Consider the following 14,676-nt stretch of genomic DNA (forward strand, 5'->3'; position numbering starts at 1 on the left):
CAATCAAGCGAACCTTTGAGTGAAATCTGCCGAAGCACAGGGCACATCCATCCTTTTTAAGGTATCACGTGAAATTCCTGTGAGGATGGCAATCTCAATTACTTTAAACTGCTCACTTACTGCAGGCTTGACTAAGGTGCCCTGAACGCTACAGGATTCTTTTCTTTTTTAATCAGGGTGTAAAGTAGATACTGGTTCAATAGGCAGATCCCAAAGGCAGGAGAAACAAGTCGAAACAACTGGATACAAGGGAACTGGGTTTAAGCCATTTGATGGTCTCCCATCACCCTTGGGTGCATTCCTCTTCTCTTCCCCCCCAATGGAGCACCCTCTTCTCTTTCCTTCCCTTCCAGGGTTTGCAAGCTGAAAAAACTACTTCTCTCTGGTCCTCTCAAATTGCACCTTCTGAATGCTGCTGAATTCTCCCAGGCGTCTGAGCTTGCTGACAGTGAAGACTTACAGGCAAGGCTCTTTATGTGAGGATGTTTACAGATAAGCCAGCTAGCCAAGGGTTTTAGTTCCATTCCCCTTTTCCCATCAACCGCATATTTATGTGTAATATCTAAGATGACATGATTGTAACTTAGATTCCTATATTTCCTTTCACCCAAAAATCCTAAAGTACTCGACAAATTGTACATGCTGATTACAATTTACATATGCAATGACTAGTTCACTCATCACTGAAATGCATCCACCTCTGGATGATGAACTCCGATGAAAATCAGGCCACTTATTTAAGTGACCAAATATGGATGTATGTGCCGAAACTGTATGCGCATCCAAATGTGAACACTTTGATCTTCATCTCCATGCGGCTCAGTTTCTCCATCTGTACAATGGGGATAATTAAACATACCCACCTGTGTAAGGTGGTTTGAGAGCTATGGATGAAAAAACACTAGAAACATGCAAAGGACTAGTGTTCCTATTCTGTTCAGTTAGGATCTCATTCTGTTTGACCTGAAGTTGAAGTTAAAGTAAAACTTCCACTAATTTCAAAGGGGGCTAGACTAGGCCCTTTACGTAAACTGATTAAGAAACAGGAAAATGTATGAAAGAACCAATACATTTTTCCCATGGTGCTCATGGATTTAGCAGTGTAGCCGTCATTCACAATTGTGCCAGTGACGATTTCTCCTGCAACACCAACGTCATTTTTGTAAAATGACATGGGTACATTGGAGATTTCTCCAATTCATTTACAAATGGTTTATTAATTATCAATAAAGCAGTAAGACAATTTAATACTGAATAGAGTATAGGTTAATCCCTATTGCCTATTAGGGAATCCTTATTAGTCCCATCCCTGAAATTCCTATGGAATCTAAAGTGATTTTTTGGATGTACCCTGAGAGCTTCATAAAAATTGCAGTTACTCTGTTTTGTTTATTCGCCCATGTAATTTAAAAGGACAACAGCAATGAAATGCACACATCTGGGGACAAATTCTCTGCTGGTGTAATGCAACTCAAGTAAATGGAGAATTAACTTCTTATTCTGAGGGTTGGGTGGGAAGTGGCTTGTATTAAGGGAACTGAACTTTTGAGAAATTTTGAGTAAGGCTGCTAAACTAATTGCTTTTATGGAAAGACTCCAACGCTGCTTTGCTGAGGGTAAAAAGAAACAGAGTGGGGGGCTAATGCCCTTTCTTGTAGCATGTAAGCTTACTGTAAATACAGATGTGCAAAGCAGTTAAAGGCTGAAAAAACTGCAGGTGTCTAGAGCCTGTAGATTATGTTGTGTCTTGAGCTATCTGAAGTCTCTCTTTTTCCTTTACCTAGAACTGGCCGTTTTCTCAGTACATTCTATAGAAACAGAACAAATTTTGCTGTTTCACCTTAACTGAGCATGTGGTATGAGGTCAGCAACAGTCATGCAGCCTATCTTTAACTGTCTGAACTCACATGATGCTCTAGTTCTGAAGAGAAGGAACATAAACAGGAAATTGGGCAAAGTGACTCTGGTAGCAGGAGCCCCACAATGCTGTTAAATAAACCCAACTCTTCAGCAATAGTAACATTTTGTATTTAATTACCAAGGTAACTAGAACAGTGGGAGTTCAGAAAAAGCCACAAAGGTCTGTGCTGTGATGGTGATGGCTGATACTAACAATGCTGCTCAACAAGAATGTAAATAAAGGATTGACTGCCAAGATTTCATTTGAGAGGTTTTAGGAAATTCTCGCAGCTTGATTCATAGTAGAATAAAAAGATGACAGATCGAATATATTTTCTAAACAAATCTGGATGATTTTACTCACACCTTACTGCCTTCACTAGTACTACTTGTACAGTAAGGTGAGCAGGATTTGTCTTTGCATCCTGTTTCCCACTGCAAATTGCATGGAGAAAGAAAGATTCATCCAAGTGATAAGGGGAAGATCTCTATAAATAACTCCTTTGGGAGGTGATCAAATCTGGAAATATTTGTGTTGTTCTGAGATTTCTTCAGGAAGCTTCAGCACTCTCCCTGTCATAAATGACTAGGGTGTCCAGGGCAGATTTGTCCTAGAGATTACGCCAAAAAAATGCTGAAAAGAAGAACTAACATTCCCAACATATACACAAAGAAAGGAAGATGGAAATAGTAATATATCATCACTAGGCTCCAATCCAGCGAAGCACTTGAGCATGTGCTTACCGTTAAGCCCCTGAGTAGTCTCGTAGACTACAAATGGGACTCCCTCCCATGCTGAAAAATTATGCAGACACTTAAGTGCTTTGCTGGATTGGGGGCAGATTAGTCAACATCTTGAAGGGCTGAGTCCTGTAGGAAATACCCAGTCTTACTGGGTGAAATCCTGGCTCCACTGAAGTCAGTGACAAATCTCCCGCTGACTTCAATGGGTGCAAGATTTCATCCCTCAGGCCTGTGTAAGCAGTGTCAGGATGAGCTCCACCCTGACATCTGGTGGTGAGGTGTGGCAAGTTGTGGAAAAGAACTTCAGGGGCCGATCTCATTTGCATAGGCACACCCACACCGCCTAGAATGAGGCCACAGCTGCCCAAATGGTCACTTTGGCTGCTGTGGGATCCCCAGTGTCTCTGTTATTGGGGCAGGAAGAATAAATTGTTATTACCCTGATTATGGGAACTGTGCTTGGAACTGTACTTGGCCTTTTGTTATGATGGAGGGATTCACCATCAACTAAGTAGAACTCGCTAGGCAATTGTCATGGGTTCCAAAACTCTGTGAATTGAGAGAGGCTGGAGACAAGTATTAATACTTGGTGGCATGGGCCCTTTAGTGAGGGCCTTACATGCTAATTGCACTTCCTCCTCTCTCCACTGTGGAATATCAGAGCTAATTTTGATTCCGTTAGGAGTCTAGTTACAAGCTGCTGAGCTCACTTTGGGCTAATGGTGCACCAGCACTGAGGCTCCCCTACTACAAGCTGAATTCACCAAAGAGCTGAACTGACTAAGAGCTGAAATCACTGAGCGTTGTGTTAAGTAGTGGGGGAGCCTGAAGATATATGGTGGAGCAGTTTGCAGGAGGGCTGGAGTGCCTTGTGGACAGGCTGGTGGAGCAGTTCATAGGCTGGCAGGAGCTGCTTGTGGGATGCGGAGCAGAGCAGTTCGTGGGATGGCGGGAGCTGCTTGTGGGCCGCAGAGCGGAGCCAAGCAAAGCAGTTCGTGGGGCGGCGAGTGGAGCCAAGGCCTATAGAGCTTCAGATCATGTCAGGTGCCCCTTACCTCTCTTCCCCCCCCGCCCATCTCCACCCAGGTTGGGAGGTAAAGCTCTGCAGATAAACTTTCGAACTCTGGGGCTGCCCTGACCAGGGACAGAGACTTTTGGGCCAGTGGACTTTTGGGACTTTGGGTGATTTCGGGTTGCTGGACCCAAGAACCCAAGGGAAAGGACACGCCCTAATTTGCTTGGGGTGGGTTTTTGCTCATGGGTTGTGTTATGAATCCTGTTGGTGGTGTTTCCCCAACATAATGCCGCATTGTTTCTCTCTGTTATTAAAAGGCTTTTTTGCTACATTCAGACTCCGTGCTTGCGAGAGGGGAAGTATTGCCTCTTGGAGGCACCCAGCGGGGGTGGTATATATTTGTCCCAGGTCACTGGGTGGGGGCTCGAGCCAGTTTTGCATTGTGTTATTGGAATGGAACCCATAGATACTGAACCCGGCCCTTGTTGATGCCAACTCTGATGGGCAGAAGGGTTACACCTGTAAAAGCGGGATAGAAATCTCATGGGAAGAGGTCTTCTGGTCAGATTCCTGCCACTTCATGCTTCAGGGCAGACTGGGAAGGGAACCTCCCGGATGAAATCCTGGCCAAACTCCACTGGACTTCAGGATTTCATTCCATGTTTTGAACAATTCCAATACCAGTTGGAACGGAGAAGTGATGGGATGCACCCACTGAAGCCAATAGAAGCTTCTTCTACTCATGTCAGTAGGGCAAACATACTCTTAATGAATATTACCTAACTTCACAAATAGCCCTGTAGATTTCAATGGGGTCACTTGTGGACTAAGACATTAATTGGACCAGGAGTGGTTCTTGTGTTTAATCTACAAATATTTGCATCTTGGCCTCAGTTCAAGTTTTGGGAAATGATTGCTTTCCCATCTGAACTGGCTTGCACACTCCTGTTGTTATTCAGCTATATTGTCTGTATCTGTTTATAGCTTTATAAATAGCTCTGGATGATGTCGATACACCAGTCTATAACATACAGAAGAGCGGTATGCATACACATAACACTGCATGCTATTTTCCCGAAGTATTTGTTTTAATTTTCATATGAATTCCTGTCAGCTGAATTTATTCCTCATTCTCTGAAGATTCTAGCCCACAAGTTGACTGATAAAGGGGTTGTAGAAATAGCAACATTTAAGCCAATACTGGAAAAAGATATAATGAGCTATCTGGGAAGGCAGTAGGTTTTCATTTATGTGTGGACAGTGCCTGGCACATTGTGGGCACCACCAGGGCAAAAGTGATAAGTAATTAACACATTTTAAATTTGTAAATATGAGTATTTGCCCTGGAAACTTGATTCTACTATTCATGCTGATCCAATCAGTGAACAGAAACACACCATGTGATTTGTGCATCCAATCAAAACTAACCATCATAGCTCAAATTTCAATAATTGAATACTTACAAAAAAACAACATTTGAACAACTTACAGATCAAGACCTATTTCCCAGAATTATTCAGTCAATAATTCTAAGCATGAACTCACCCAAGAAAATACTTAGCTGCTTGCAGGCAATTCACAAACAAAAACAAACAAGACTAAGTGGTGACATTTGTTGAATAAATTATTTGCTCAGATTGCACATACATATATATTGCTGGTATGGATAATACATTCCACATACATACACCACTACCCCATCCACTCACCCAGGATGGGCCTGAACACTGCACAACAGTTAAGGGAGTTTGGATTTGGATCTGAACTCCATTGTTGGGCCCATCTGTATTTTGTATATTGGCTTTATTTGAAAAACACTGACGATCAAGCAATAACAATAGGAACCTCTGAATAGTTGATATACACAAGACTACTTAATTCAGAGTACACTACTAGGATAATTACAGAGGAATTAAAAAAGGAATTAAAAAAGCTGTTTTATTCTCATCTCTATTGTTTTTAACTGGATTTTTACTACCTAAGATGTGTTATTTTTCCTTTCTATATCTGATTAAGTATAGTTAATTCTAAGAACTTATTTTTTCTCTTCTTTAAAAGCTACTCAATTATTCTTCCCTGACTTTACATTTCATAGGAGCTGGATTTCTGGACTTTTTCTTTTTAGAATTACTTTTTGACCTTATTTAGTTTGTGGAAACATGCTGATCATTCATAGGGCTGTCTAGGATAACGCATCAACATTTGCCTGCCTTTTTAATTTCAAAGTACATAAATCTAATACAAAATAAAAACAAAATTCTATATGCCACTTTTGACTGTATGTAATTAACTTATTTTTAAGAATTCCTTGTGAGTTGTTGGTTGTGTGGTTTTTTTTATTTCTTTTCTTTTTTTCTTTTCCTGCATTATCTGGCTCTTGCAAACAAGCAGCATTCTGAGTGGAAATACAGGTTTAAAAATTCATATTTTCATTCCCTATATGAAAAAAAAAACTACTTTCCTTTGAAATCTAGCTACCATTTCTAGTTGTATTCTGCACATGGGTAAAGTCGGCTCAAGCATCTAAGCATTTATTACTTAAACTTCTCATGCTTATGAGATAAGCCTGTGTGAAGTTCCACGCTCTGGTGTGGAGAGGGAACACTGGATGTGAAATTCCACAGACAAGTGCTTTGTTTCTCAGCGTATCAATTTCACCCTCTACCTACCCTATACTAGCGCACATGTTAAAAGAGTAAATTGGAATTGGAACTTAGGGCCTGATCCAAAGCCCATGGAAGTCAATGGGAGTCTTTTTGTTGCCATCAGAGGGCTTTGGAATGGATCAGAGAGGACTGAGCTCTTCACTCACACACGAGGTTCACATACAGGTTAAGTCTTTTTAATATTGTCTGCTAATATTGGTGTGCATTACGTCTTTTAGTTAGACAATGTGTCACTGACTTGTATACTTTGCATAATGTTGCTTTTAATTTATGGACTGTGACTTATCTAAGGTAACGGAATGTCATAAGACTAAATCAAATACTAACTAGGGTGTATTTGTTGTTTGTTTTAAATTACATTACTCTCAAACTTCCCTTGCTTAACCAAACGATGAAATCACAGTGCTCAAAACTATTAAATCATTTCCTCACCATCAGAATATAATGGGTCAGACATGGAAAATAATTAAAATTGGCACATTGCACACTGAACCTTCTTAGAACTGTGAATTATACATTTCCCTTTATATTTCTGATTTATACAACGTTACGGTCCTATCACAATACTATTGTGAGCTAACGTGTCCCTCAATCTATTTCCTTGGAATTCTCAGTTCTTCCCTTCATGGTCCGACTCTTCTAGGCACAGCAAAAATGCAATTTCCTAAACTACAGGCAGACAGAACTGTATTCCCAAACAGGTGCTTTCTCTTTGGCGTTACCTTATGCAACTTGTTCGCACTTTTTAAGGCAGGCTTTTGCCAATGCAGCAGAAGTAAAACTCCATGTAAAACTCTACAATTAATAAAACAATTGGGGGCGGGGGAAATGCTTTGGAAAGAAAAGTTCAGAGACTATAGCTTGATCTGTTGGGAACAATGGGCAATTAAATGTGCTCAGCGATACCTTAAATATATGTAATGTGGGAGAGGAGTAATAGGTCCCTTTACATCATTCCACAAACTGTCATAATGCTAATATTTGAAACAGGGCGAAATTCTCAACTGGTATAAACGGGCATAATTCCACTTAAAGTCAATGGAGCTATGCTGATTTTACACCCGTTTTGGATCGGGGTCTTAATCTTTTCTCAGTAATCAGCGTTGATGATAAAAATGTGTGTTTGTGGAATGGTTACTTGAGTTCACCTTTACAAAAGTGCTGATAACAAACCAACAGGGTTTTTCCACAATCATTTTCAGAACTGCAGCACTTATTTCTGCTTTTCTGTAACGTCTCTCTCACGATCTACTCCTTCGTCTCGTCTCCGTCCCTTCTTTCACTGAAGTCCCACAGTGCCATGGTTTTCACTTTCTGAAGTACACCAGTGACTGAAGTCACAGATTAACTGTAAAGCCTCAAATCCCAGTTGGCTAAGCATTTTCTGGTGGCTTTGCATGTGCCTTCTGGTTGGCTTGATCCCAGCCACCTATCTCCCACTGATCCTGTGCGTGCACCTGACTAGGGATAGAGCAATGGTGATCACCTGGGGACAGAAATAGAGAGCAATGCTGAACATTTGGTGGACCGGGGCTTTTAATAGCATTTATTATTTGTATTGCTGTGGCGTGTCGACGCCAGGGCCCCATTGTGCTAGGCACTGTACAAAAAATATAACAGACAGTTCAGTGTTTTTCAGATGTGTTTTTTAAGTGGTGTGTTGATATGGGGGCTGATTTTCTGACATGCTCTGCCCCCATTGTGTTGCACAAGCTGTGTACAGGGAGCAGAGACTAATCTGAAACCCCTATCTGAAGTGACCCCTCGTGCTGGGGAGACCTCAGCTGGTGTGATGCTGGAAAATCTGACTACTATGCATCTTCTGGCACAGGGAGTAGGATGGGGCAAGCTTGGAAGCTGCTCTAACCTATACGCAGGGCTGGGAGCAGGCAGAGAATAAGGCAGCCATCACCAGCTACCTGTCAAAGCTGTTTACAGACAGAAAACTGGGTTTATTTTTTTCAGAAAGCATCTGCTTTTGTTGGTGACACGGATGTCCTAGAAGTATGTCTAAACCGGCGTTACCTTGAGTGTCTTACTCAAAGGGAAAGTTAATGAGAGGGTTAGGGCCAAACTGAAATATGAAGGGAAACACGTAGAGCCCCAGCCTAGGAAAGCATCAATGCTACTTTATGAAGGATGGGAGTGGGTGGAACAGGAAAGCTGGCTCAAGAGGGAGCAGAATACAGGAGTCAGTGAGCATGTGGAGAGATGACTGGGTTCTTCAGAAGCACCGGAAGACTTTTTCCTTTTATTGGGTCAGTCAGAGAAGCCCATTCCCAAGGGGGTTCAAGGCTCATGAAGGTTAGGAAGGAGACTATGCAGAAAGGAGACTCCTGCCGAGGGGAGTAAGGCACCAGAAGTTACTGTGATGGCTTCAGTCTTGCTGCTATACAGCTCTGTCCAGCTCCAACGTCAGTGCTTAAGGGTCTTAATATCCCTCCCAACCCTCCGTTTCCGTCAGAGCACAATTGTGACCACAGAAACATGGCTGCTTTTCAAAATCAGATCCTCAGTCTTTCTGGTGGGTGGAGCAACCCCAACTCACACAGAGCAGAAGTAGGGAGAAGGCAGCTACTTAAATCGTATTAGATTTTTCTGGCATGACAGTTCATTGAAACCTGCATCTTCATCTGGATTGTGAGGACATTTAAAAAAAATAATGTGATGTGATGTTGATGGATACTAAGGGATTGGGGGTAGTTTGAACGTAATGCCACCAGAATGTCATCCCATTAAAGAAATCCTACAGGACAAGGAATCCAAGGAGCTTTAGAAACCTCATTGCAATAGGAGGCTTTCCTTATGCAGAATGGCTCGGCTAGCATGCCGGGACTGAAAGGTAAAAACTAAGCAGGAGTCATCTTAAGAGAACTAGACTACATATTGCGCTGAGAGGATGGGGATGTGGCTAAGAGCCAATATTAATTTGCTAGGCAAGAAAATATTAGAGTCCTGAGGGACAATGGGCCTCATGGAGCTTGAAGAGATCTGCTTTGGTAATTTGGCTGTTATATTTTCTTCTTCACTCTCCCAGGGCTGACCGACTCAGCTTCCATAGTCCATTCTGAGCCCCCACTCACCTTTACTTCCTTTGGGAGCTTGTGACCCACTGGGAGCTGGAGTCCAGGCATGTCAGGATGAGAGTGAGCAGAAGGCTGGCAGTCACCAGGACATGATTGCTTGCTACACGCTCCCTTCTGTTCTGCTCTGCAGTTGCTGCTGCGACTGCTAGGGCTGATATTGCTGGCAGAGCTGCAGCCTGGTGTTTTTTGACCTTTTACTCTTCCAGAGATAGAAATGGGATTTGTCTGAGGCTTGGAATAACTTCCTGTGATTGTGCTGGAGAGGGCTAGTCTGACTGGCTAGATAGCTATGTCTGTCGGGCCTGCTTAGGAAAGGAGAAAGCTGTCGCTGTGTGACTAACTGGAGAAAGATATAAAAGATCCTGAAGAGGCCACAAGTGTATTAAGAGAAAAGTGAGCTGATAGAATTGTACAAGGGCTCAGTTACCCCACCCTGCCATGTTAGGGCAGCAATGCTTTGCACTGCCATTGAGCCAGTAATGCAGAACTACTGACAACTCTTAAAACTGACCTCTTGCCTGTATTCTTTATAGCTACTCCTCCGAGGCTCACTTCAACATCCTTTTTGGAGCAGTGAGGGGCATGTGTTCGGGCATGCGTGCGTGTGTGAGAATGAGAAAGGGAAAATCGATCCTTTGGGATTCTAGGAGCATATAATTGTTGTGTTGCCGCCCACACCAGCTCTCCCTTGTTCCCAACTACGGTCAGAACAAGGCACTGACGCCAGATAGAAGCTGAGGATCAGGGGAGGCAGCAGGGTTGCTCTATCTGCATCAAACATTTTACAGTGGGGCCTCTATTATTTCTCAGATTTGTCCCCCACACTGGAGATTCCTCCTGCACAACTCTCAAGCAGAAGAGATCTGGGTACGGGTCTGGGAGGCAGGGACTCCTTTGTGGTCATTCTAGCTCTGAGGCTGACTCCCTGTGTGGCCCGGAGAAAGTCACTTGAGCTCTCTGTGCCCAACTGTTACCTCTGTAAAATAGGGCTCCTCATATTTACCTGACAGGGGACGATTAGTATCTGAACAACGCTTTGAAAGTGCAAAGAGCCACGTACCATTGTTATTATTTGTATTACCATAGTGGCCAGGCATGGCCCAGAACCTCAGTGTGCTAGGCTCTGTACAAACACAACAGGCATTGCCCCAAGGAGTGTACCGTCATAAGCATTGCACTACAAGTACTAAGTGTTATTAGCAAGAGTTCCTGTCCCTCTCATAGGGAGATTAGTACCACAGTCACATATTCCAGCCTGGGAAACCAGACCATGCTCCCTCTGGAGCCCAGAGAACAGCTTTTACCTAACAGCTGCTTAGCTGGACAGTTACCACGGTTTTCGTTTGTTTGTTTTTTAAAGCGTCATCTCTGATATTCTCAGCCATTTGCTGGCACAGTGAACGAGGAACCAAGTGGGGGACCAAATTCTGGATGCTCACCTGTTGGCAGGCAGAGTTGCTGGGAGCCCCTCGTGAAGTGAGGGAGCACATATTTTAAATAATGGCTTTTAAAGCAAAGTCTTAGGCTGGATTGTGTCAGATAAATTTGTTTCTAATACTGTCCTGATCAGCAGGCAAATGACTGAGTGCAAGTCATATGTGCTGGCATTTTCCTCGGTGACTCACCCTGCAGACTGACTGATTCTGATATCCTCAGTATAGACAGACCCTTAGTCAGATTTGCCTCTGAATTTAACAATATATCTGTAGAGTTTGGCTCCTTGACACAAGAAGTCAGGATTTTCCCTGTTTTTGCATCCAAAGCTCCTGGATGAACTAAAAACAACACAATGGACTGGGGATATATGCACATGTCACAGTGTGACGTTTTTGTGTGATTCTTCTTCATCATTGTGATAGTCTCATGACTCACTGAGCAAATTCTGTTTCAGCAGCAGAAAGTAACACTCCTTTTACACTTCTTTTCAAGGGGATCTCAAAGCCCTGTGCGAACAACAGTCTAGAGGTTGGATACAGAGCAGATAGCCACCCCGTATACAAATATACATCACCACAAAGATTTTTGCTGGATCAGATGTTCACAGCAGTAAAATACCCATACCAAGCTTACGTTAAATAACAAAAATTATAGACTATCCCAAGACTGTCACTCATATAGCATTGCAGTTTCAAAACAAACTGGACCTTTTTTGCTACCAGAATAAAATGGATTAAAGCCTTAACATTGCACAAAGGTCCAATCTTGCAAAGATTTGGTCAGGTGCCTAACATGCACTGTGAGCAACCCCACTGAAGTCACTAGGGCAAAAGATAATAATCAAAAATACATCTGAAACGGTTATTGGGGCTTTCACAGAAGTTTGGAATAGGGTACACAGGAAACAATATGGTTCCAACACACTCTTCACCAAGTGCCATCCCTTTCAAATGCAGGTTTGTTCCAAACAGTATTGTATGGTGTACAGTTCTAATAATGCAACACTGCTTCCTCCTATCCCCACCCTGTCTCCAGTGGATGAAAACAGCATGTACATGTCACATGTATTTGCAATTTTTTAAAAAGTAAGTTGTGGTAAAAGAAGCCAAGTGAATCTTCATGCAAAGATTTTTACACTGCAAGCCTACTTACTTAAAACCACAAAAATCTTTTGCATGCATCAGTCTTTCTGAGCAGATTAAAACAAAAATAAGAAAAAAATTCACTGTAATAGGTTAGAAAAAAATAAAAATAAAATCAGTTGCATCCTTTCTCTTTTCCCCTTCCAGATTTACACACACACACGTGCACACACACACACACACACACAAATGTTTTCTGGGTAGATTTCCTTTTGGTGCAATTGCATGTTTAGAAATAACTGCCTACATTTTCAAAATTGACTAATGATTTTGGGGCTTCTAGTTTTCAGACAAAATCAGGCCCATTAAGGTGTCTCAAGCTGAGCATGCAAAACCAAGTAGTCACCCAAAATCACCAGTCACTTTTGAAAATGGAGGCCATTAGTTCCAATAATTCAACAATTATTTGCTTTTGTAATTTGATCTAATTCCAACTCTGGCCACCGAACAGGAAGCTATGCTAATCAAGCATGTTGTGCTGTGGTACCTGTAGCTTCACGTTAACAACAAAACTCAAACACAATCTGCAAAATGTATAGAATGCACTACACAAAGAGCATGTCAGAACCTACAAGAGGAAGTGTGAAGTTCACTGTGACCAATTTTGCTAGCTGAATCACAGAAAAAGCGATGTGAGAAAAGGGTTGTTTTAAGTACAGAATAAAAACCAAACATGAGTCTTTTGATCCTTAAATCTCAATAGAGTTAATGCTATTTAAAAAGTATGATCTTTAAAGCTAAAGGGAATAAATTCAGGATTCAACCACCCAGATAGAAATCTGAAGAGAAACGATTCCTCTTTGGTTAAAGGCAGTTTTCTGTGAGTACCAAAGAAACCATTTAGCCAGTACATTTGTCATCAAAATGTAGACTTCAATCTCAGACAGTACTTAAGCATATGCTTAACATTAAGCACATGAGTAGTCAATCTTCACTGGCAATAGTTATGTGTTTAAAGTTCAACATGTGCTTATATACCTGCTGGAATTGGGACATTAATGTGCCTGGGCCACTAGTTGAGTTCTTTCCTCTGTTTTCATTGTTTGACGTCTGAGTGTTTGAGTAAAGATTGAGTGAGAATGTCCTAAGGATCTTAGGATTTGGGTCCAAGAAACTGAATTGCTCATATTTAACAGTTCTTCTTAACGTAGAGATAGGATAGGAAGGTTTTCTTTCTGAATGAATGAGCCTAACTCACACTAGTTACACTAAACATGATCGAGCACTACTAAGGCAAAAGAGAAAATCCTGTGAAGTAAATTCCAGGGGAAAACATGCACCAGATGGAAATGCATGTGTGAGTGACTTATATATACTGAACTAAAGCCTCATTTCCGTATTCAAGACTTGAGTGGGAGTTCGAAAGGGTTGTCTAAAAATGATGGGCCCAATCAACTGCTCCTGTGGGAAGTAGACACCACCAGGGAGGAAAATGTCTGTGAAGGTCTCTTCACAGAGATTTCTCCCTAGATGCTCCATTGAGGGTTGGAATGGGGTTTACCCATCCACAGGACAAGTCATGGATCCAGCCCCAGAGTATGTCTTGGGATCCACCTGCATCGAAAGGCGTCAGGGGAAGGAAGAGTACCCTGTGCGTTTGGACGTAGGGGTATGTTTGCCCTCTAAAGACCTTGGGATGTAGCCTACGATACACATTTCAAACTGGAGACCAAATGTCCAAGGGGAAGGCTCTCGTCACTCCTACACCAACACAATCTCTCTTCTGTCTCAAAGGCCACCAGGACTATGACTCATGCCCACAGCCATCACATTATTAAATTTATTCCCGCTAGTTATTTCTGGCATTGGGCAGCCAAAATATTTAGTACTTCCAGTGTAACTATAGAAGTGACAACAACAAACACTAGTGGACTGACCCTGGGTCAGGAGAAAAACAAGATCTGAAGAACTCTAATTTTTTTGCCTATCGTGACGTAAACGAGAGGAGAGTGAATTTAAGCCTAGATGACAATGCTATACATTTACCAGCTACCTGGAAGATGCGTACCAGAGTTAAGGAACATGAGAATACTGGTTATTTCCCTATTAGGTAAGGCATAGGCCCAGTCCAGCTACTACTTTTTGTATTGTGGACTGTATGTGTGTTATGTATTGATAGCTGTCTCTTTCTCACACATGTTTCTGCATATTCTGGATAGTATGTGTGTTGGCTTTCAGTTTCTTAAGTCCTGTGAAAATTTCTGTCCAGTTTCCAGTCTCCCTTGAGTCATACAGTCTTCCACACACCATCTGTAGATGTCATAAGAAGTCAGTGCATAATCAGTTGCAAAAATAAACAGATCCCTGGATTCCAGGAAGGGAGCTCTTCCAGGGGGAGCCACTGTACAGGAAAGTTGATTTTTGATTCCAAAACATTCACTGACATTTCAAACCAAAACGTGTGATTTTGACTTGTCTTTCTGCTTTATGCCAATAGATTTCTACAATTCTTCTCCCTAAAAGGGGTCACAGTTAAAATGTTTCTATGAATTTTTTGGGGTGGGGGGTTTGATTTATGGTATGACAAAGAAAGCAGCTCAGGAGCCAAATACTTTCCAGATATGCAAGTCACAGGCTATAGTGACATGGGAACCATAATAATAATCACAGCAGCAGAACAAAATGCTGCTGATTTGAATTCCTACAAAATATAAATTACCAGCCTGATTTCCAGAGGTGCTGAGCGC

The 14,676-nt window shown here is 42.1% G+C and overlaps 1 protein-coding gene across 2 annotated transcripts in view; it reads right to left on the reverse strand.

The window, feature by feature from the left end:
* GAB3 (GRB2 associated binding protein 3) overlaps window positions 1-14,676 on the reverse strand; it is a 105,215-nt gene that overhangs the window by 42,928 nt on the left and 47,611 nt on the right. The gene's annotated exons all lie outside the window — the stretch shown is intronic.

Source organism: Lepidochelys kempii, chromosome 9 (assembly GCF_965140285.1).
Source record: "Lepidochelys kempii isolate rLepKem1 chromosome 9, rLepKem1.hap1, whole genome shotgun sequence".
Lineage (NCBI taxonomy): Eukaryota > Metazoa > Chordata > Testudines > Cheloniidae > Lepidochelys > Lepidochelys kempii.